This window comes from Dendrobates tinctorius, unplaced genomic scaffold (assembly GCF_039654945.1).
Source record: "Dendrobates tinctorius isolate UK_male_01 unplaced genomic scaffold, ASM3965494v1 ptg000130l, whole genome shotgun sequence".
NCBI classification, from domain to species: Eukaryota; Metazoa; Chordata; class Amphibia; order Anura; family Dendrobatidae; genus Dendrobates; species Dendrobates tinctorius.
In genome coordinates, this window is record NW_027361798.1 from 2,227,104 (window position 1) to 2,245,439 (window position 18,336).

General features: G+C 45.3%; 1 long non-coding RNA gene across 1 annotated transcript in view; it reads left to right on the top strand.

Moving 5' to 3' along the window:
- Positions 1-12,296: 12,296 nt before the first annotated feature.
- LOC141047918 (uncharacterized) overlaps positions 12,297-18,336 on the top strand; it is a 53,563-nt gene continuing 47,523 nt past the window's right edge. The window contains exon 1 of the long non-coding RNA XR_012219926.1: positions 12,297-12,520. This is a non-coding gene — a long non-coding RNA (uncharacterized lncRNA). The remainder of the gene's footprint in view (positions 12,521-18,336) is intronic.

Here is an 18,336-nt window from a genome sequence, read left to right on the forward strand (position 1 = left end):
GTGCAAACAAACCACCTGTTGTAAAAACAAGGACACCAACTCAGAAGAAGATGGCAACTTCGGGAGTGGTACAAGACGGACCATCTTAGAAAATCTATCACAGATCACCCAGATAACCGTCATTGTCTGAGAGACAGGGAAGTCAGAAATGAAATCCATTGAGATATGGGTCCATGGCCTCCTGGGCACCGGTAGGGGCATTAACAAACCACAAGGGTTTGGACCAAGAACAAGTCCCACAGGACTGCACAAAATTTCTGACATCACGATATAAAGCAGGCCACCAAAAGGACCGACTCACCAAATCTCTGGTACCAAAAATACCAGGATGACCAGCTAACGTGGAGCAATGAATTTAGTAACATAGTAACATAGTTAGTAAGGCCGAAAAAAGACATTAGTCCATCCAGTTCAGCCTATAAAATTCTGTCAGAATAAATCCCCAGATCTACGTCCTTCTAAAGAACCTAACAATAACTGTAAGATACAATATTGTTACGCTCCAGGAAGACATCCAGGCCTCTCTCGAACCCTTTGACTGAGTTCGCCATCACCACCTCCTCAGGCAAGGAATTCCAGATTCTCACTGCCCTAACTGTAAAGAATCCTCTTCTATGTTGGTGGAAAAACATTTTCTCCTCCAGACGCAGAGAATGCCCCCTTGTGACTGTCACCTTCCTTGGTATAAACAGATCCTCAGAGAGATATTTGTATTGTCCCCTTATATACTTATACATGGTTATTAGATCGCCCCTCAGTGATCTTTTTTCTAGACTAAATAATCCTACTTTTGCTAATCTCTCTGGGTATTGTGGTTCCCCCTTCCCCTTTATTAATTTTGTTGCCCTCCTTTGCACCCGCTCTAGTTCCATTATATCCTTCCTGAGCACCGGTGCCCAAAACTGTACACAGTACTCCATGTGCGGTCTAACCAGAGAGTTGTACAGAGGCAGTATAATGCTCTCATCATGTGTATCCAGACCTCTTTTAATGGACCCCATGATCCTGTTTGCCTTGGCAGCCGCTGCCTGGCACTGGCTGCTCCAGGTAAGTTTATCAGTAACTAGGATCCCCAAGTCCTTCTCCATGTCAGATTTACCCAGTGGTTTCCCGTTCAGTGTGTAATGGTGATATTGATTCCTTCTTCCCTCGTGTATAACCTTACATTTATCATTGATAAACCCCATCTGCCACCTTTTGGCCAAAGTTCCCAACTTATCCAGATCCATCTGTAGCAGAATACTATCTTCTCTTGTATTGACTGCTTTACGTAGTTTTGTATCAACTGCAAATATCAATATTTTACTGTGTAAACCTTCTACCAGATCGTTAATAAATATGTTGAAGAGAATAGGTCCCAACACCGACCCCTGCGGTACCCCACTGGTCACAGCAACCCAGTTAGAGAATATACCATTTATAACTTCCCTCTGCTTTCTATCACTAATCCAGTTACTTACCCATTTACACACATTTTCCCCTAGACCCAGCATTCTCATTTTGTGTACCAACCTCTTGTGTGGCACGGTATCAAACGCTTTGAAAAAATCAAGATATACCACATCCAATGACTCACCTTTGTCCAGTCTATAGCTTACCTCTTCATAAAAACTTATTAGATTGGTGTGACAGGAGCGAGTCCTCATAAACCCATGCTGATATGGCGTTACACAGTTACTCTCATTGAGATAATCCAGAATAACATCCCTCAGAAACACTTCAAATATTTTACCAACAGTAGAGGTTAGACTTACTGGCCTATATTTTCCAGGGTTACTTTTAGAGCCCTTTTTGAATATTGGTACCACATTTGCGGAGTCTCTAAATATAAGAAATAATGGTTTGTCTATTACATTACTTAGTTCTCTTAGTACTCGTGGGTGTATGCCATCCGGACCCGGAGATTTATCTATTTTAATCTTATTTAGCCGGTTTTGCACCTCTTCTTGGGTTAGATTGGTGACCCTTAATATAGGGTTTTCTTTGTCTCTCGGCATTTCATTTTCCACCGTGAATACCGTGGAGAAGAAGGTGTTTAATATATTAGCTTTTTCCTCGTCATCTAGAACCATACTTTCCTCACAATTTTTTAATGGGCCTGCACTTTCACTTTTGATTCTTTTACTATTGATATAGTTGAAGAACAGCTTGGGATTAGTGTTACTCTCCTTAGCAATGTGCTTCTCTGTTTCCTTTTTGGCAGATTTAAATATTTTTTTAGATAAATAATTTTTCTCCTTATAGTTTTTTAGAGCTTCAGCGGGGCCATCCTGCTTTAGTAGTGTAAATGCTTCTTTTTACTGTTAATTGCCCCTCTTACTTTTTGGTTTAACCACATTGGGTTTTTCCTAGTTCTTGTCCTTTTGTTCCCACAAGGTATAAACCGCTTACAGCGCCTATTAAGGATGTTCTTACACATTTCCCATTTATTTTCTGTATTCTTATTTCTGAGGACATTGTCCCAGTCACCCAGATTAAGGGCATCTCTAAGCTGGTCAAACTTTGCCTTCCTAAAGTTCAGTATTTTTGTGACTCCCTGACATGTCCCTCTAGCGAAACACAAGTGACACTGTAAAATATTGTGGTCACTATTTTCCTAGATGCCCAACAACCTGCAGATTTGTTATTCTGTCAGGTCTGTTAGATAGTATTAGGTCTACAAGTGCTGCTCCTCTGGTCGAATTCTGCACCAATAGTGAGAGATATAATTATTCTTGGCTATTAGCAGAAACCTGTCGCCTTTATGGGTTTCGCAGGTCTCTGTTTCCCAGTTAATATCCGGGTAGTTAAAGTCCCCCATAACAAGGACCTCATTATGGGTTGCAGCTTCATCTATCTGCCTTAGTAGTAAACTTTCCAGTAATAAAATTTCAGACATTACTCTTATCCTCCACTGGTCATGGACATACAATTTCCCCATAGGGCATCGTTCAGGTTTGTCCTCCTGAAATTCCTCCAGGGCAAGTCTCAAATCGGGTGAAATGGCAGAAAGAACCACACCCTCATTTAGAATTGTAGTAGGCTTGGTCACATCAAGAGAATCCGCAATGAAACTCCTAGAGAGGGCATCCGCCTTAACATTCTTAGTGCCCGGAAGAAAGGAGACCACAAAATTAAAATGCATGAAAAACAAGGCCCACATTACCTGTCTAGGATTCTATCGCTTGGCTGATTCAAGATAGATGAAGTTCTCGAGGTCGGTGAGGACCACAACTTGATGTCTGGTTCCCTCCAACCAATGTCTCCACTTTTCAAATGCCCACTTCATAGCCAACAATTCCCTGTTCCCCACATCATAATTACGTTCAGATGGGGAAAATTTTCGAGAAAAGAAGGCACAGGGATTCATCTTAGCGGTTACCGGATCTCTTTGAGACAAAACGGCTCCTGCACAAATCTCAGAAGCATCTATCTCCACCTGAAATGGGAGTGAAACATCAGGTTACCATAGAACGGGAGCAGAAGTGAATCTACGCTTAAGCTCCTGAAACGCCGAGACTGCCTCTGGAGACCAATTCACCACATCAGCGCCCTTTTGGTCAAATCCATTAGTGGTTTAACAATACCAGAAAAATCACTTATGAATTTATGGTGGAAATTAGCAAAACCTCAAAACTTCTGGAGAGTCTTCAAGGAAGTGGGCTGAACCCAATCATAAATGGCCTGGACCTTGGCCGGGTCCATTTCAATAGCAGACGGGGACAAAATGAATCCCAAAAACGAAATCTTTTGTACGCCAAAGAGACATTTCGATCCCTTAACATACAGAGTATTTTCCCTCAAAATCCAGAACACAGTCCGGACATGTTCCACATGAGAATCCCAATCAGTGGAAAAAATCAAAATATTGTCCAAATAAACGATTAAAAACTTATCCACAAAGTCCCGGAAAATATCGCTCATAAAAGATTGGAAGACGGAAGGGGCATTAGTGAGCCCAAAGGGCATCACCAGGTACTCAAAATGTCCCTCTGGAGTATTAAACACCGACTTCCATTCATCCCCGTGCTTGATGAGAATAAGATTATACGCCCCCCTGAGGTCAAGCTTGGTAAACCAGCAAGCACCTTTCACTCTGGAAAATAAATCAGAAATCAGGGGTAACGGGTACTGATATTTAACAGTGATCTTATTAAAGGAGAGATAGTCAATACAAGGCCTTAATGAGCCATCTTTCTTGGCCACAAAAAAAAAATCAGCACCTAAAGGTGAAGAGGATCGTCTAATATGACCCTTCTCCAATGACTCCTTGATATAAGATTGCATAGCATCATGTTCAGGTACCGATAAGTTGAAAAGCCAACCCTTGGGAAATTTACAACCGGGCACTAACTCGATTGTGCAATCATAACTCCTATGAGGAGGCAAAGATGCAGACATACTCTCACTAAATACATCAGAAAAATCAGCCAGATAATCAGGGATATCATGAGACTGGGGAGAGGTGGAGAAAACAGGAGTGTCACTAAGAACACACTGACAACCCCAACTCACCACAGACACAGACTTCCAATCCAGAACAGGATTATGAGTTTGCAACCAAGGAAAACCCAGAGCAATAGTATCATGTAAATTATGCAACACCAAAAATTTACAATTCTCTTGATGGTCCGGGGCAACCTGCATTATCATCTGGGTCCAAAACTGGGGTTTTTTCTCCGCCAAAGGGGTGGCATCAATACCCCTTAAAGGAATAGGAGTCCGCAGGGGTACCATGGGAAAACCACAACGCTTGGCAAAGTCAAAATCCATCAGGTTCAGGGCTGCTCCTGAATCAACAAAAGCCTTAGCAGAAAATGAAGATAAGGAGCAGATCAAGGTAACCGCCAAAAGGAACTTAGGCTGTACACTGCCCACAGCAAATGTGTGTGCAAAACGCTTTTCCCGCTTAGGGCAGACAGAAATAGTATGAGAGTCGTCCCCACAAAAGAAGCATAACTTATTACGCCTTCTAAACTCCTGACCTTGCGCCCTAGACAAAACCCTATCACATTGCATAGGTTCAGAAGTTTGTTCAAAAGGCAGCAACGCCTCTCGTGTAGTTTTACGTTCACGTAAACGTCGATCAATTTTAATGACATGGAGTCGTTAAGAACAGAAAGGACAGGAAATCCCACCAGAACACCGCTAGGGTGTCATCATTTCATTTAGTAAGTTCCACTTTCGGAATTTTTGACAATATAACTCTGCCGCTTCCTGACCCTGCTTCATTGCCAATAAAGTTTTCTCAGCTTAATCAATAACATTAGGTTCATCATACAACAACTCCAGAGCTTGAAAAAATACGTCCACATCAGCCAAAATAGGATTCCCAGGTGTCAGAGAATGTTAAGGGCTGGCGGAACACACCAAATAATAAGATAGTGTTTAGGTGCGTTCGCAGCCCGAGGTCCACCGTGCAGAGGTGTTAACTGCTGGTGCAATAACGGCACACACGGGGTTAACCTCACCCAAGGTGTACCGAGGCGAACTCTTATAACTTAGAGCCGCACTACCGCAAATAATAGATGCCGTAGCCTGTTTTCGCTCACAGAGCTCGGCAGAGTAAGCGCTAGCGTAACGTCACAGGACTCAGCCCTTAGACAGCAGGACTGAAGTCCCTCTAGACCGCTAGCGCCCGGCACCGCGACTGCGATACCAACAGGGATCAAATAAATGGCGTGTGCAAGTGTGCAGACGGCCGGTATGCACTGTGGCCTACAGGCTAGCCACTAGCAGGCGCTGACTCAGTCTCTAAACCCTAACAACAGACGTATCAAAGGGTAGGGGTTTCATAATGAGTCAGACACCAGATACATGCATCCATCATCATACACACCAAACTATTTGAGTCTATCTTAGCGCATGGCCGAGCGGCCATGCGAACCTTTTATAGCCGCAGGCGTCCGTGATCCTCCTTGCTTCTCGGATGGGCCAATCCGAACACGAGCAGGACCTGAGCACATGACCTTTGATCTCCAATGGGAGATCACTCCACAGGCATGCTCAGTGGCCCGACATGAGGACTTAGTCCCTGGAGGATCTTGATGCTGAGCAGCATGCATTGCCAAAGCTGAACCAGGGGTGGCAGCAGCAAGCAAACTCACGGAGCTGGTCTGGACAGAGCGCCGGGACTGATGAGTTTGCTGAGCAAGCTCCTCTGCGGCTGGGGAGGAATGGGAGACCGTCAGAGGCAAGGCTCGGGATTCCTGCTGTGCAGCGCCAGAAATCCAGCGCCTAACAGAGAAAATGACCAGTCCTGGGGATCGCCGCGCAGCAGGGAGATGACAATTTTAACCTGCTGCACCAAGTTCCCCGATGAGTTAGGTTTCAAGGCAAAAAACAGTTTGCAATTATTCTTAAAGTTAAAAAATTTAGACCGTTCCCCAGAAAATACATCAGGAGTAGGGATTTTTGGTTCCACGGCAGACGATTGAGCGAGATAGGCAGAAATTCCCCGAACTTCATCAGCGAACTGCTCAACACGATCAGACAATTGCCATTAAAGAAAAAATCCTCCTATGGCCCCAGAGCAAAAGAGGAAAAAAATTCTGAATTTTTTTTTCTTACAATTTTTCCCTTCTTTAGAGTACCCTAGAATCTATAGTTTAGGACGGTGATTCTGTAATGATTAGGTCACTGAGGAGGATAACAGGGGAATAGATTAGGCAACCAGATAACCAGAGAGGTTGGTAACTTAGCGGATTGCAGACCCCTAAAACTAACAACATAACTAGAATTAGCCATGGGACGTACCTACGATGCCCTAGACACCTCGGCACAGCCAAGGAGTTAACTAAGCATAAAGCAAGAAAGGGGAAAGCTAAACTGCCCCGGAGTAGAACCTCAAAGGAATAGATGGCCCCCAAACATATATTGCCAGTGAGACAAGATGAGGCACAAACACAGGCAGAAAATAGAGTAAGCAAATGATGGGGCCGAAACTGTCTAGATAGAGCAGGACAGGAAAGATACTGTCTGCAATCACGCAAAAAACCCTAAGAAAAATCCAACACGTCTGATATGTAAAATTACTGAGACCACACGACCTCTCCCCCACTATATCAGCATTCTGATGTGAACTGGAAGCAAAGCAAAAGATACTGATATAACAGGGAACTACCAATACTGAACAGACTGACATAAGCTGTGTCATATGGAAATGGGTCCAGCACAGAACAATGCTGAACCCACATATCAAAGCAGAAATCAGAGAAAGGCAAAAACTGGATAAAATGTAAAAAGATTCCAGCAAACAAATAACTTATCTGAACAATGCAGGACCAAGCAGGGGGCAAGCGGACTCTGAAATACACAGGAAGAAAACCAAATCACCAGCAACAACTGAAGGAAGCCTGCCGACCCAAATCTTCCCAGTCTGTAACACCTGACCTCCAATCATCCTCTTCAGGTGATAGACTTCTGTCAACCGGACCAGCTCCATTACCCGCAGCAACCACCAGAGGGAGCCCAAACTCAGAAGTCAGGTCAATCAGGTCAACAGTGTTCACAACAGTTTACGTTTCGGTGTACAATCTCTGATATTGCCTTAAAATGAGTTTTGTATGTAACAACCAAAACAGGTGGCTCTGAGGAAGAACAACCAGTGGGAGTGCCTGACTTGGGAGCTGCAGTAATAAGATCTTTCCTTGTTTTAGTATCCGCCATGTTAAATGCCCGATTAATGGTCCAGTTAGGATATTTTCTGTCAGTGAGGCGCTTTTTAATACGCTTTTTCTCATTAATAAAAAACAAACTATTTCGTTTTGCCCGTAATGTTTCACCAAGAGGAATGGACTTCATTGTACAGTATGTGAAGGATGAAAGCTATGTGCAGGTAAGACAGTATGGCCTGCAGTCTTTTTTCGTTGAGTGCACCTAGTGATGGTTTGAAAAGGAATACCTGTCAGACATAAATCTAAAAAATGTATGCTACTCTTGTCAAATAAGTAGGTGAATTTTAAATGAAATGGATTGTTGTTGATATAATCAATGAATGAATTTAATGAATCAGATTCGCCCTGCCAGACAAGTAAGAGATCATCTATATATCTTGAATACCATTTGATATGGTCAAAAAAAAGATTATTGAGATGAACAATGTATTGCTGCTCCCATCATGCCATTACAAGATTAGCCACTGAAAGGGGAAAATTTTGCCCCATCGAAACTCCACCATTTTGTAAAAAAAAAACAAACTTTAATTAAACAAAAAATAATTGTGAGACAAAAGAAAAAATAAAACTGAAATGTTGTATGTTTGTAAATCTTGATTATACATGCTATATTTGTTAAAATTAAATTGGATTGCACAGGACTTCCTCACAGCTTGTGAGAATCGATGTAAGGGTGAGCTGAATTTCCACTTCTATATGTCTAATCTCGGCCTATACGCAGCTACAACTCTGTACCGCGTTCAGCGGCACCTTTGCGTACGCTGCCTGTGTCATTTTGGTACACTGAGCATAGCCTGTGTGAGAGTAACACAGAGCCCAGCAAAGCGAACTCCTGGCAACCACAGTTTGCACAGCGATGCAGTTGCCCACGGTAATGGGTCTCAGAGGTGGGCTGTCTTGTGCCCGGCGGTGATCCGGAGATAGACTGTCTTAGTTGGTTTGCCAACACCTGCTTATCTGTGTTTCTATGGATCTTGTACTTAGTGCCTGCTCTTGTGCTGCTATGATTTGTGCCTTTGTGCTGTCTCAGCATCCAGCTTTCTCCAGCCATTGGAAGGAGTTCTCCATGTCAGCCACCTCCATTATCTGCCGGTGGTACATCCCAAGCAGCGGCTTGTCTTTCCATGGCGCTTCATGTTCCTGCTCTTCCTTCCAGATCTGTTGCTCTTGCTGCTGCCTTAGGCTTTCTCTCAGCATCTTCACTTTTGGTGCCATTTTTCTGATATATTCCTAGATGCTCCTTGTTTCATCAACAAGGACATGGACAAGGCAATATATACAGTATATTGTAGTGCAGCGGTAGCACACTTATGTAGTGAGGAGGCAGTGACCCAACAAAGTTCAAATTAAAGTCTCTTTAATTTTCGACTCACAGCAAAGCACAGCACATGATATCCTCTGGATCGCAGCCCGGAACCCTATCCTCTGGATTACAGTCACTACACATGCACAGCAAAGCACAGGACAGTCTACCTCCGGTCCAATGCCGGGCACAAGAAAGCCTACCTCTGAGACCAGTTACCGTGGGCAACTGCACAGCTGTGCAAACGGTGGGTGCCAGAAGTTCTTTCTGCTGGGCTCTGTGTTACTCTCACTCAGGCTATGCTCGGCACAGTGTACCAAAGGACACAGGCATCTTTGTAGGGAACACCACTCTTGAATTGTGAAAAGATTGTTGGATGGATAGCAGATAATTCTTTCAGTCACTTTGCCAGCACCAACCTGTCTAACCCACAGTCCAGTTTCAGTAGCCATAATTCAGAACCACATAATCCTCACCCTGATTCTCCTTTCTCCCACCATACAAAGTGCCCGCAGACTAGCGGACCAACAATTGGATACTCCAAAGAGCTGTTCATATTTCCGCTTATAAGTATAGATTCTGGACTCTCATCCTGCCAGTTTTAAGTGGGACATGAAGAGATCGCAGGTAGAGATGCTCAAATATTTGAGCAGCCATGGTCACAAGAAGGCGATGGTGGGAAAATGCAATTACTGTGGCAAGAGATGGATGATGATGAGACACAATTGCCAACAGATGGTGTTTTTACATCCGTAAGTCAGGACAAGGACCAGTGTGAGGAAGTGGAAGACAAAGTGGTGGATGATGAAGTCACTGACCCAATCTAGGAAGGTAATATAATAATAATTGATAATATAATTGATAATATAAACAACAACAACTGGGGCATCAAGTTCGTGCCAACAACACATGAAAACAACATCAATTTCCTTGACCTTACAATCTTTTCTGTTGATACACAGATCTACACAAAAACATATTTTAAACCGACAGACAAGAATTCCTACATCAACTACAAGAGTGGACACTACACAAAATGGTTGCGTAATATCCCGGCAAACCAATTCAGAAGAATAAAGAAAAATTGCACTTCAGAAGAAGATTATACATCACAATCCCAAATCCTCAAAGATAGATTCTTAGAGAGAGGTTACCCGAAGGAATTAATATCCAGTACGCAGAGACACAGTGGAGAAATCCCTCAAGCAATTCTCCTAACACAGAAGAATAAGAAAAAGACCGAGGAAGCGAAAGCACTGAATTTTATAACAACATACAATAATTGCCACAAAACCATCAGGAAATGTTTGAACACTCATTGGCATCTACTTCAGAGTGACCCCATCTTAAAATCAATCATACCTGGGAAACCAGGGATAACATTCCGTAGAGCCCCAAACATAAAAGGAATAATAGCTCCAAGTCGGCTTAAACAAAAAATGACCACGAAACCCAGTAAAGAACCACTGAAAAAGGTCTTAAAGTGCAGAAGAAATAGATGCCTCTGTTGTCAAAGTATACAACAGACAACCACCTTCCAATCTACCTCGACAAAAGAATCCTTTTCCATCAAACATGGTATGAATTGTTCAACAGAATTCGTTATCTATTTGCTTGAATGCCCGTGCGGATTACAATATATAGGGAGGACCATCAGACCGCTTCACGAAAGGCTAAACAAACACCGTTCAAACATAAAGAATGGTTATAGAGCCCATGGTGTGTCACTTCATTATGACACCCACCACAACAGAGATATAAGAGCAATCAAACTAACCCCAATTGATCACATAGCAGACAATGTACCAAATAGGTTCGAACACCTAAAAAAACGTGAGAAATATTGGATGTTTAAGCTGGACACATTAAAACCAAAAGGCTTGAATATAATTTCTGAGTTGATATGAATTCCCACACCACGCTCACTTCCTGACATTTATCTAAGTGGGTGACACAATCACAGGTAATAGATGCTATCAGTATAAACACATACACACTGAGATCACTCCCAATCCCTTTCTAAAATCTGTTATTTTCAAATCTGTTTCACCCACAGTTTTGTATTTACTTTTATTTATTTATTTTTTTTCCCCCACTGGTATATTGAAATCACAATTCACTAGTATTTGTTAGAATAATGTTCACTCGAACACAAGATACACGAATTCACAACAATAAACTGATGGTTTAATATATCTATTTCTACATAGTAACAGCATCCACACTGCTTGGCATGAATGTATGTAGTGCCATCTACTGGTGCTTTAGAATACTAACACAAGATCTAATGAACAGCTATATGAATTTGTCTTGTTTTTTTCTGGTTATTGAAGATAGTATATGAATACCAACACAAGATCTAATGAATAGCTATGTGAACTTTCTGGTTTTTCTGATGGCGTGTATTTTCTCCTCATTGTCCTTTATGCTATATTGCTTGTGCTATATTGTTTGCGCCTGTATGGAGACCTGTGATCTTCCTGGGTATTAGAACCTAGGTTTGCTGTACCAATAGACACACGATCTATGGGTGATACCACCACAGCCAATATATAAAATAGTGACCATAAACACACGGAAGATGAGAAACACAGTTTTTAAGCCATTTTTAATAGTTTTAATACAATTTTTTAGATAATTTTTTATTGACAATAAATAATTAAAATAAAATAAAAATAAAAACTTTTAAGAAGCAGTTGATCTTAGGAATAATCTGGTTTATATTTTATGAAGTTTATTTTAAAAGCAGTACCACTCTTTGCTCCCCTCCTAAAACAAAAATAAAGAAGATTGTTTGTTACCATAATAATAATATTTTTGACATATTTCTTTGATAATTTTTCATAACAATTCTTTTATAACAACCATAGGACCATATATTTAACAGGATAGTGTCATGAAAAAGCAGTTTATAGAACCTTCGATCCACAGGCACTGATACCAGTGAGACGGTGGCGCTCAACATTAGTCACAAGAGAAAACACTGAAACCAGCAAATACATGGGTTCTACTACCCTGAAAGTCGGGTGACAATGGGTTTATAAAGCATTTTTTCTGCAGTGATAGTCTGGATATTTTAGCAATGTTTCTGCTGCATTTTTCATGGAAATTTTTACATCATTCTGTTTGTAAGATTTTTATGTACATTTTAGCAAGTGTTTTGGACCATTTTCTTGTTTTATCATGCTATTTATGTGAAATTCCGCCAAAAATGTTGGCCCCTCCCCCAGTGATGACCATTATGACATCACATGTAAACAGAACACACCCATAATTGCTAATGTAAGGGGCTATAAATTCCCTGCTCCTATGGCTGATGTAATATCCCTGAGGAAGGTGCCAGGAAGGGCGCCGAAACGCGTAGGAGGAAATAAAGGAGTACACTGGTACAACATCTTGCATCCCAGGTGATTTGTGAATCTCGGCAGCGCGGACTGCAACACACCCTGCTTCCCACAACTTTCTGAAGGTTTTTCCACGTGCGAGTGGTTGGTGGAGGTCCTGCAGCAGCTGATTCTGTGATATGCTCTCAAGCCAGTTGTGGGTTACACAACTGGAATAGGTGAGTGGAACTGTATTATACCGCTCATACTTCTAGTGTCACTAGTGATAGGGCACTATTGCGCCTCTTGTTCCCCCCACCATTTTTGTATTGAATCTAGGAAGGTGACATACAGAGAGAGGACAGGAGCGCAGAGGCAGTGTGGTGGCCAGAGACATAAGGTGGCCAACTGTTGCCCAGAGCACAAACATAGCTGAAGTTGTCAGGCCAAGGGTTAGGAGTTCCCGAGTCTGGCAGTTTTTTTAAAGATAGTCCAGTTAACCCAAAAAATGCCATTTGCAACATCTGACATGCCAGCATCACCAGGGGCAGCACAATTACCAGCCTGACCACCACCAGCATGCTCAGGCACAAGACAGCAAAACAACCGACTAGTTATATATCAGTTATAAAATCATACTTTCAATGACAAAGTAAACAAACAAAACAAGTGAAATAGACCATGAAACATAATGTATTCTCCGCAGCATTGCACCAACCAGGAGGTTCTTTATCAGGGTTCTGAGTTTGTAGCAATGCGGGTTATAATAAGCCAATATTCCCGAGTCCACATAAAGCGTCACGTTCATTCACTGAAAAAGAGATATCTCAGGGATTATATCTCGCGGTTGAGGAAATTACGGCATCAGGGGCTAGGTGTGTCAAGGGTGAGTCACGCCACCTTTCCCACATTCTATGAAATTTCTGTGGACATCCTCTGTTTCTGTATAATATGTTCTCATATGGAATTATATTGTTCACTCATTTTTTTCCACTGATTGACTTAAGGAGACCGTCCCCCATCCACCTCAACGCTATCGCCTTCCTAGCCATAAACAGAACCTCCCTGAGAAATATCGTAGTGAATCTACATTACTAAGTTCACAACACCCAACACACACAGCTCCGGACTACATTCAGTTGGTATCCCAATTATCCTTTCTAGTGTAAAAATCACATCCTTCCAATATCTTCTTATATTTCTACAATCCCATATGAGTTGCCAAAAATCCGCTCCCACCTCCCCGCATCTATGACATTCATCATTTACTCTTCTGCGGTATTTATGTAATCTACTCGTGGTTAAATAGGAATGGTGGAACATATATAATTTAATTAATTTGCTATTTGCCACTGGAGACACCGTCGTAGGCGCCTCCAATGCGGTCACTCCACTGGTCATCGATGATAGAGGGGATTAGGTGCCTCCATTTATCCTCCACAGCTAATTTTGGAATTTAACAAAAAGGTGAACAGGGAGGACACCTGTAGGTCCTTGGGTTGACAATATTCCTATTAGTGAATATCTAGATATTTGCAATCTAGGAAGGTGGAACTGGTACATTATGGCATGTACTTCAACTCAAAAATATTTCATGGATCCGTAAATTCCTCAACCAAAAATCTGCAAAAACCCTAGTCCATGCCCTCATCATCTCGCGCCTTGACTACTGCAACCTCCTGCTCTGTGGCCTCCCCTCTAACAATCTGGCACCCCTCCAACCTATTCTAAACTCTGCTGCCCGACTAATCCACCTGTCCCCCCCCCCGCTATTCCCCAGCCTCTCCCCTCTGTCAATCCCTGCACTGGCTCCCCATTACCCAAAGACTCCAGTTCAAAACCCTAACCATGACATACAAAGCCATCCACATCCTGAGTCCTCCATACATCTGTGACCTCGTTTCCCGGTACTTACCTGCACAAAACCTCAGATCCTCACAAGATCTCCTTCTCTACTCCCTTCTTATCTCCTCTTCCCACAATCGCATGCTATACTTCCCCCAAACATCCCCCCTACTCTGGAACTCTCTACCCCAACATATCAGACTCTGGCCTACCATGGAAACCTTCAAAAGGAACCTGAAGACCGACCTCTTCCGACAAGCCTACAACCTGCAGTAACCACTGATCCACCAAACCGCTGCACGACCAGCTCTACCCTCGCCTACTGTATCCTCACCCATCCCGCTGTAGACTGTGAGCCCTCGCGGGCAGGGTCCTCTCTCCTCCTGGACCAGTTATGACTTGTATTGTTTAAGATTACTGTACCTGTATGTATTATGTATACCCCTCCTCACATGTAAAGCTCCATGGAATAAATGCGCTATAATAATAGTAATAATGCCTCAGCTGCAGATATTTATAAAACTCTCTATGAGGGATTCCAAATTTTATATGAAATTGTTCAAATGATAAAATTTTATTTTCAAAGATCTGATTGAGCGCTGTTATACCATTTCGTTTCCAGAAACTTGGGTCCTGTAAATTCTGGAGATGCAAAAATTCAGGATAATCCCATATCTGAATCTCCCCGACCTGATCAGAAAACTTTAAAGTATGCTTACTTTCCCGCCAAACCTGTATTGCTAAACTATGTGCAAACAGCAGACCCCGAGGTGGTCTGTATGAACCCTCCAATACCTCCCATGCTGTGTGCACCCCCAGTTATTGGTGTTTTAGCCACTAGATGGCAGCGGTTTGCAGATACGACTGTCACCTGTAGGTTAGCTGGCACACAGGAAGAGAATCAGTCTGAGCCGCCCCCAGCGACAGCTGGAAAACTGAAGCAAGACTGAGCGTGGCAGACGGCCATCTTGGAGTGCAGTTAGTAAGAGACAGATGTGACAGGAGCACAGGTGAGAAGAGCGGGTGCTGGGAGCTGGTCAGATTACTGAGGAAAGATGCAGCTGTCCCTGTGATTCCGGTCAGAGAGGAAGAATCACGTTGGGGAGACGACTACGGCTGGATGCAGAGTTAGATTCCACCCAAAGCATCGGCTGTGATGTGAATGGCCTTCTGCCAGCCTGTCAGGCAAACGCTGCGCTCCAGGTGACTAGCCCAGGATCCACTCCACGGTCTCCCAGCTAAACGGCTGTTCGGACGATCAGACAGCCACTTCTGTGTAACGGCCGGAAAGTCCTGAGCTCAGGCCTCACCGCAGGGATCCCGGGGGAGCGTGCACACAGATGCTAGGGAGAGTTTGAATATAGAAACTTGGCACACACAGTATGTATGATTTCCAGTGAAAAAATGATTTTTAATATACAGTACATACAGTATAGACGTTTCGGTCACATTGACCTTCATAACTTTTTTGAAATATACTCGTGTATGAGCTACTAATGTCTGATATGTTACAGACATCATCTGCAACCTTCTTTGTGTCCCAGATACTCTGATTATTGTATATACTTCTGTTATTTTGATTATTTCATTTGTTATTTTTTGCAGTACTGTGATGAAGGTCAATGTGACCGAAACGTCTATACTGTATGTACTGTATATTAAAAATCATTTTTTCACTGGAAATCATACATACTGTGTGTGCCAAGTTTCTATATTCATATGATTACGGACTAGGATCCTACTTGTTGCACCACCACTTTATAGCTGTGCTAAACGGTTTTGTGTTATAAGGTCCTAGGGAGAGTTTGGCGCCAAACCTAAATTCTCAGAGACATTGTTTGATAAGAGGACTGTGTGACCCTCACCTAGATCCTCCCCTCACTGGGTGAGCCTGTGCATAGATGGCAGAACAGAATTGACATTTTAGAGAATTAAGTTTATGAATCTCTGCGCTGCACCGCTGCAAGGGCCGCCTCTTGTACCCATCTAATTACACCCCTGCTGTGGGTAACTCTCAGTTACCTCATTAGGCAGAACCACAGGACAGGCAAACTATAGTGTATCTGATAGAACATGCTGAGCCTATTGCTGTGCAGCGCAGGGGTCCTAGCTGATCCGGGCTAGGTGTGCAGCGCAGGGGCCCTAGCTGATCGGGGCTAGGTGTGCAGCGCAGGGATCCTAGCTGATCTGGGCTAGGTGTGCAGCGCAGGGGTCCTAGCTGATCTGGGCTAGGTGTGCAGCGCAGGGGTCCTAGCTGATCTGGGCTAGGTGTGCAGCGCAGGAGTCCTAGCTGATCCAGGCTAGGTGTGCAGCGCAGGGGTCCTAGCTGATCCGGGCTAGGTCTGCAGCGCAGGGGTCCTAGCTGATCGGGGCTAGGTGTGCAGCGCAGGGGTCCTAGCTGATCCGAGCTAGGCGTGCAGCGCAGGGGTCCTAGCTGATCTGGGCTAGGTGTGCAGCGCAGGGGTCCTAGCTGATCTGGGCTAGGTGTGCAGCGCAGGAGTCCTAGCTGATCCAGGCTAGGTGTGCAGCGCAGGGGTCCTAGCTGATCTGGGCTAGGTGTGCAGCGCAGGGGTCCTAGCTGATCGGGGCTAGGTGTGCAGCGCAGGGGTCCTAGCTGATCCGAGCTAGGTGTGCAGCGCAGGGGTCCTAGCTGATCCGGGCTAGGCGTGCAGCGCTGGGGTCCTAGCTGATCTGGGCTAGGTGTGCAGCGCAGGGGTCCTAGCTGATCCAGGCTAGGTGTGCAGCGCAGGGGTCCTAGCTGATCTGGGCTAGGTGTGCAGCGCAGGGGTCCTAGCTGATCTGGGCTAGGTGTGCAGCGCAGGGGTCCTAGCTGATCCAGGCTAGGTGTGCAGCACAGGGGTCCTAGCTGATCGGGGCTAGGTGTGCAGCGCAGGGGCCCTAGCTGATCGGGGCTAGGTGTGCAGCGCAGGGGTCCTAGCTGATCCAGGCTAGGTGTGCAGCGCAGGGGTCCTAGCTGATCTGGGCTAGGTGTGCAGCGCAGGGGTCCTAGCTGATCCGAGCTAGGTGTGCAGCGCAGGGGCCCTAGCTGATCGGGGCTAGGTGTGCAGCGCAGGGGTCCTAGCTGATCCGGGCTAGGTGTGCAGCACAGGGGCCCTAGCTGATCTGGGCTAGGTGTGCAGTGCAGGGGTCCTAGCTGATCTGGGCTAGGTGTGCAGCGCAGGGGTCCTAGCTGATCCGGGCTAGGTGTGCAGTGCAGGGGCCCTAGCTGATCTGGGCTAGGTGTGCAGCGCAGGGGTCCTAGCTGATCCGAGCTAGGTGTGCAGCGCAGGGGTCCTAGCTGTTCCGAGCTAGGTGTGCAGCACAGGGGCCCTAGCTGATCTGGGCTAGGTGTGCAGCGTAGGGGCCCTAGCTGATCTGGGCTAGGTGTGCAGCGCAGGGGTCCTAGCTGATCCGGGCTAGGTGTGCAGCGCAGGGGTCCTAGCTGATCCGAGCTAGGTGTGCAGCGCAGGGGTCCTAGCTGATCTGGGCTAGGTGTGCAGCGCAGGGGCCCTAGCTGATCTGGGCTAGGTGTGCAGCGCAGGCGTCCTAGCTGATCCGGGCTAGGTGTGCAGCGCAGGGGCCCTAGCTGATCTGGGCTAGGTGTGCAGCGCAGGGGTCCTAGCTGATCCGAGCTAGGTGTGCAGCGCAGGGGTCCTAGCTGATCTGGGCTAGGTGTGCAGCGCAGGGGCCCTAGCTGATCGGGGCTAGGTGTGCAGCGCAGGGGTCCTAGCTGATCCAGGCTAGGTGTGCAGCGCAGGGGTCCTAGCTGATCGGGGCTAGGTGTGCAGCGCAGGGGTCCTAGCTGATCCGGGCTTGGTGTGCAGCGCAGGGATCCTAGCTGATCCGAGCTAGATGTGCAGCACAGGGGCCCTAGCTGATCTGGGCTAGGTGTGCAGCGCAGGGGCCCTAGCTGATCTGGGCTAGGTGTGCAGCGCAGGGGTCCTAGCTGATCCGGGCTAGGTGTGCAGCGCAGGGGCCCTAGCTGATCTGGGCTAGGTGTGCAGCGCAGGGGTCCTAGCTGATCCGAGCTAGGTGTGCAGCGCAGGGGTCCTAGCTGATCCGAGCTAGGTGTGCAGCACAGGGGCCCTAGCTGATCTGGGCTAGGTGTGCAGCGTAGGGGCCCTAGCTGATCTGGGCTAGGTGTGCAGCGCAGGGGTCCTAGCTGATCCGGGCTAGGTGTGCAGCGCAGGGGCCCTAGCTGATCTGGGCT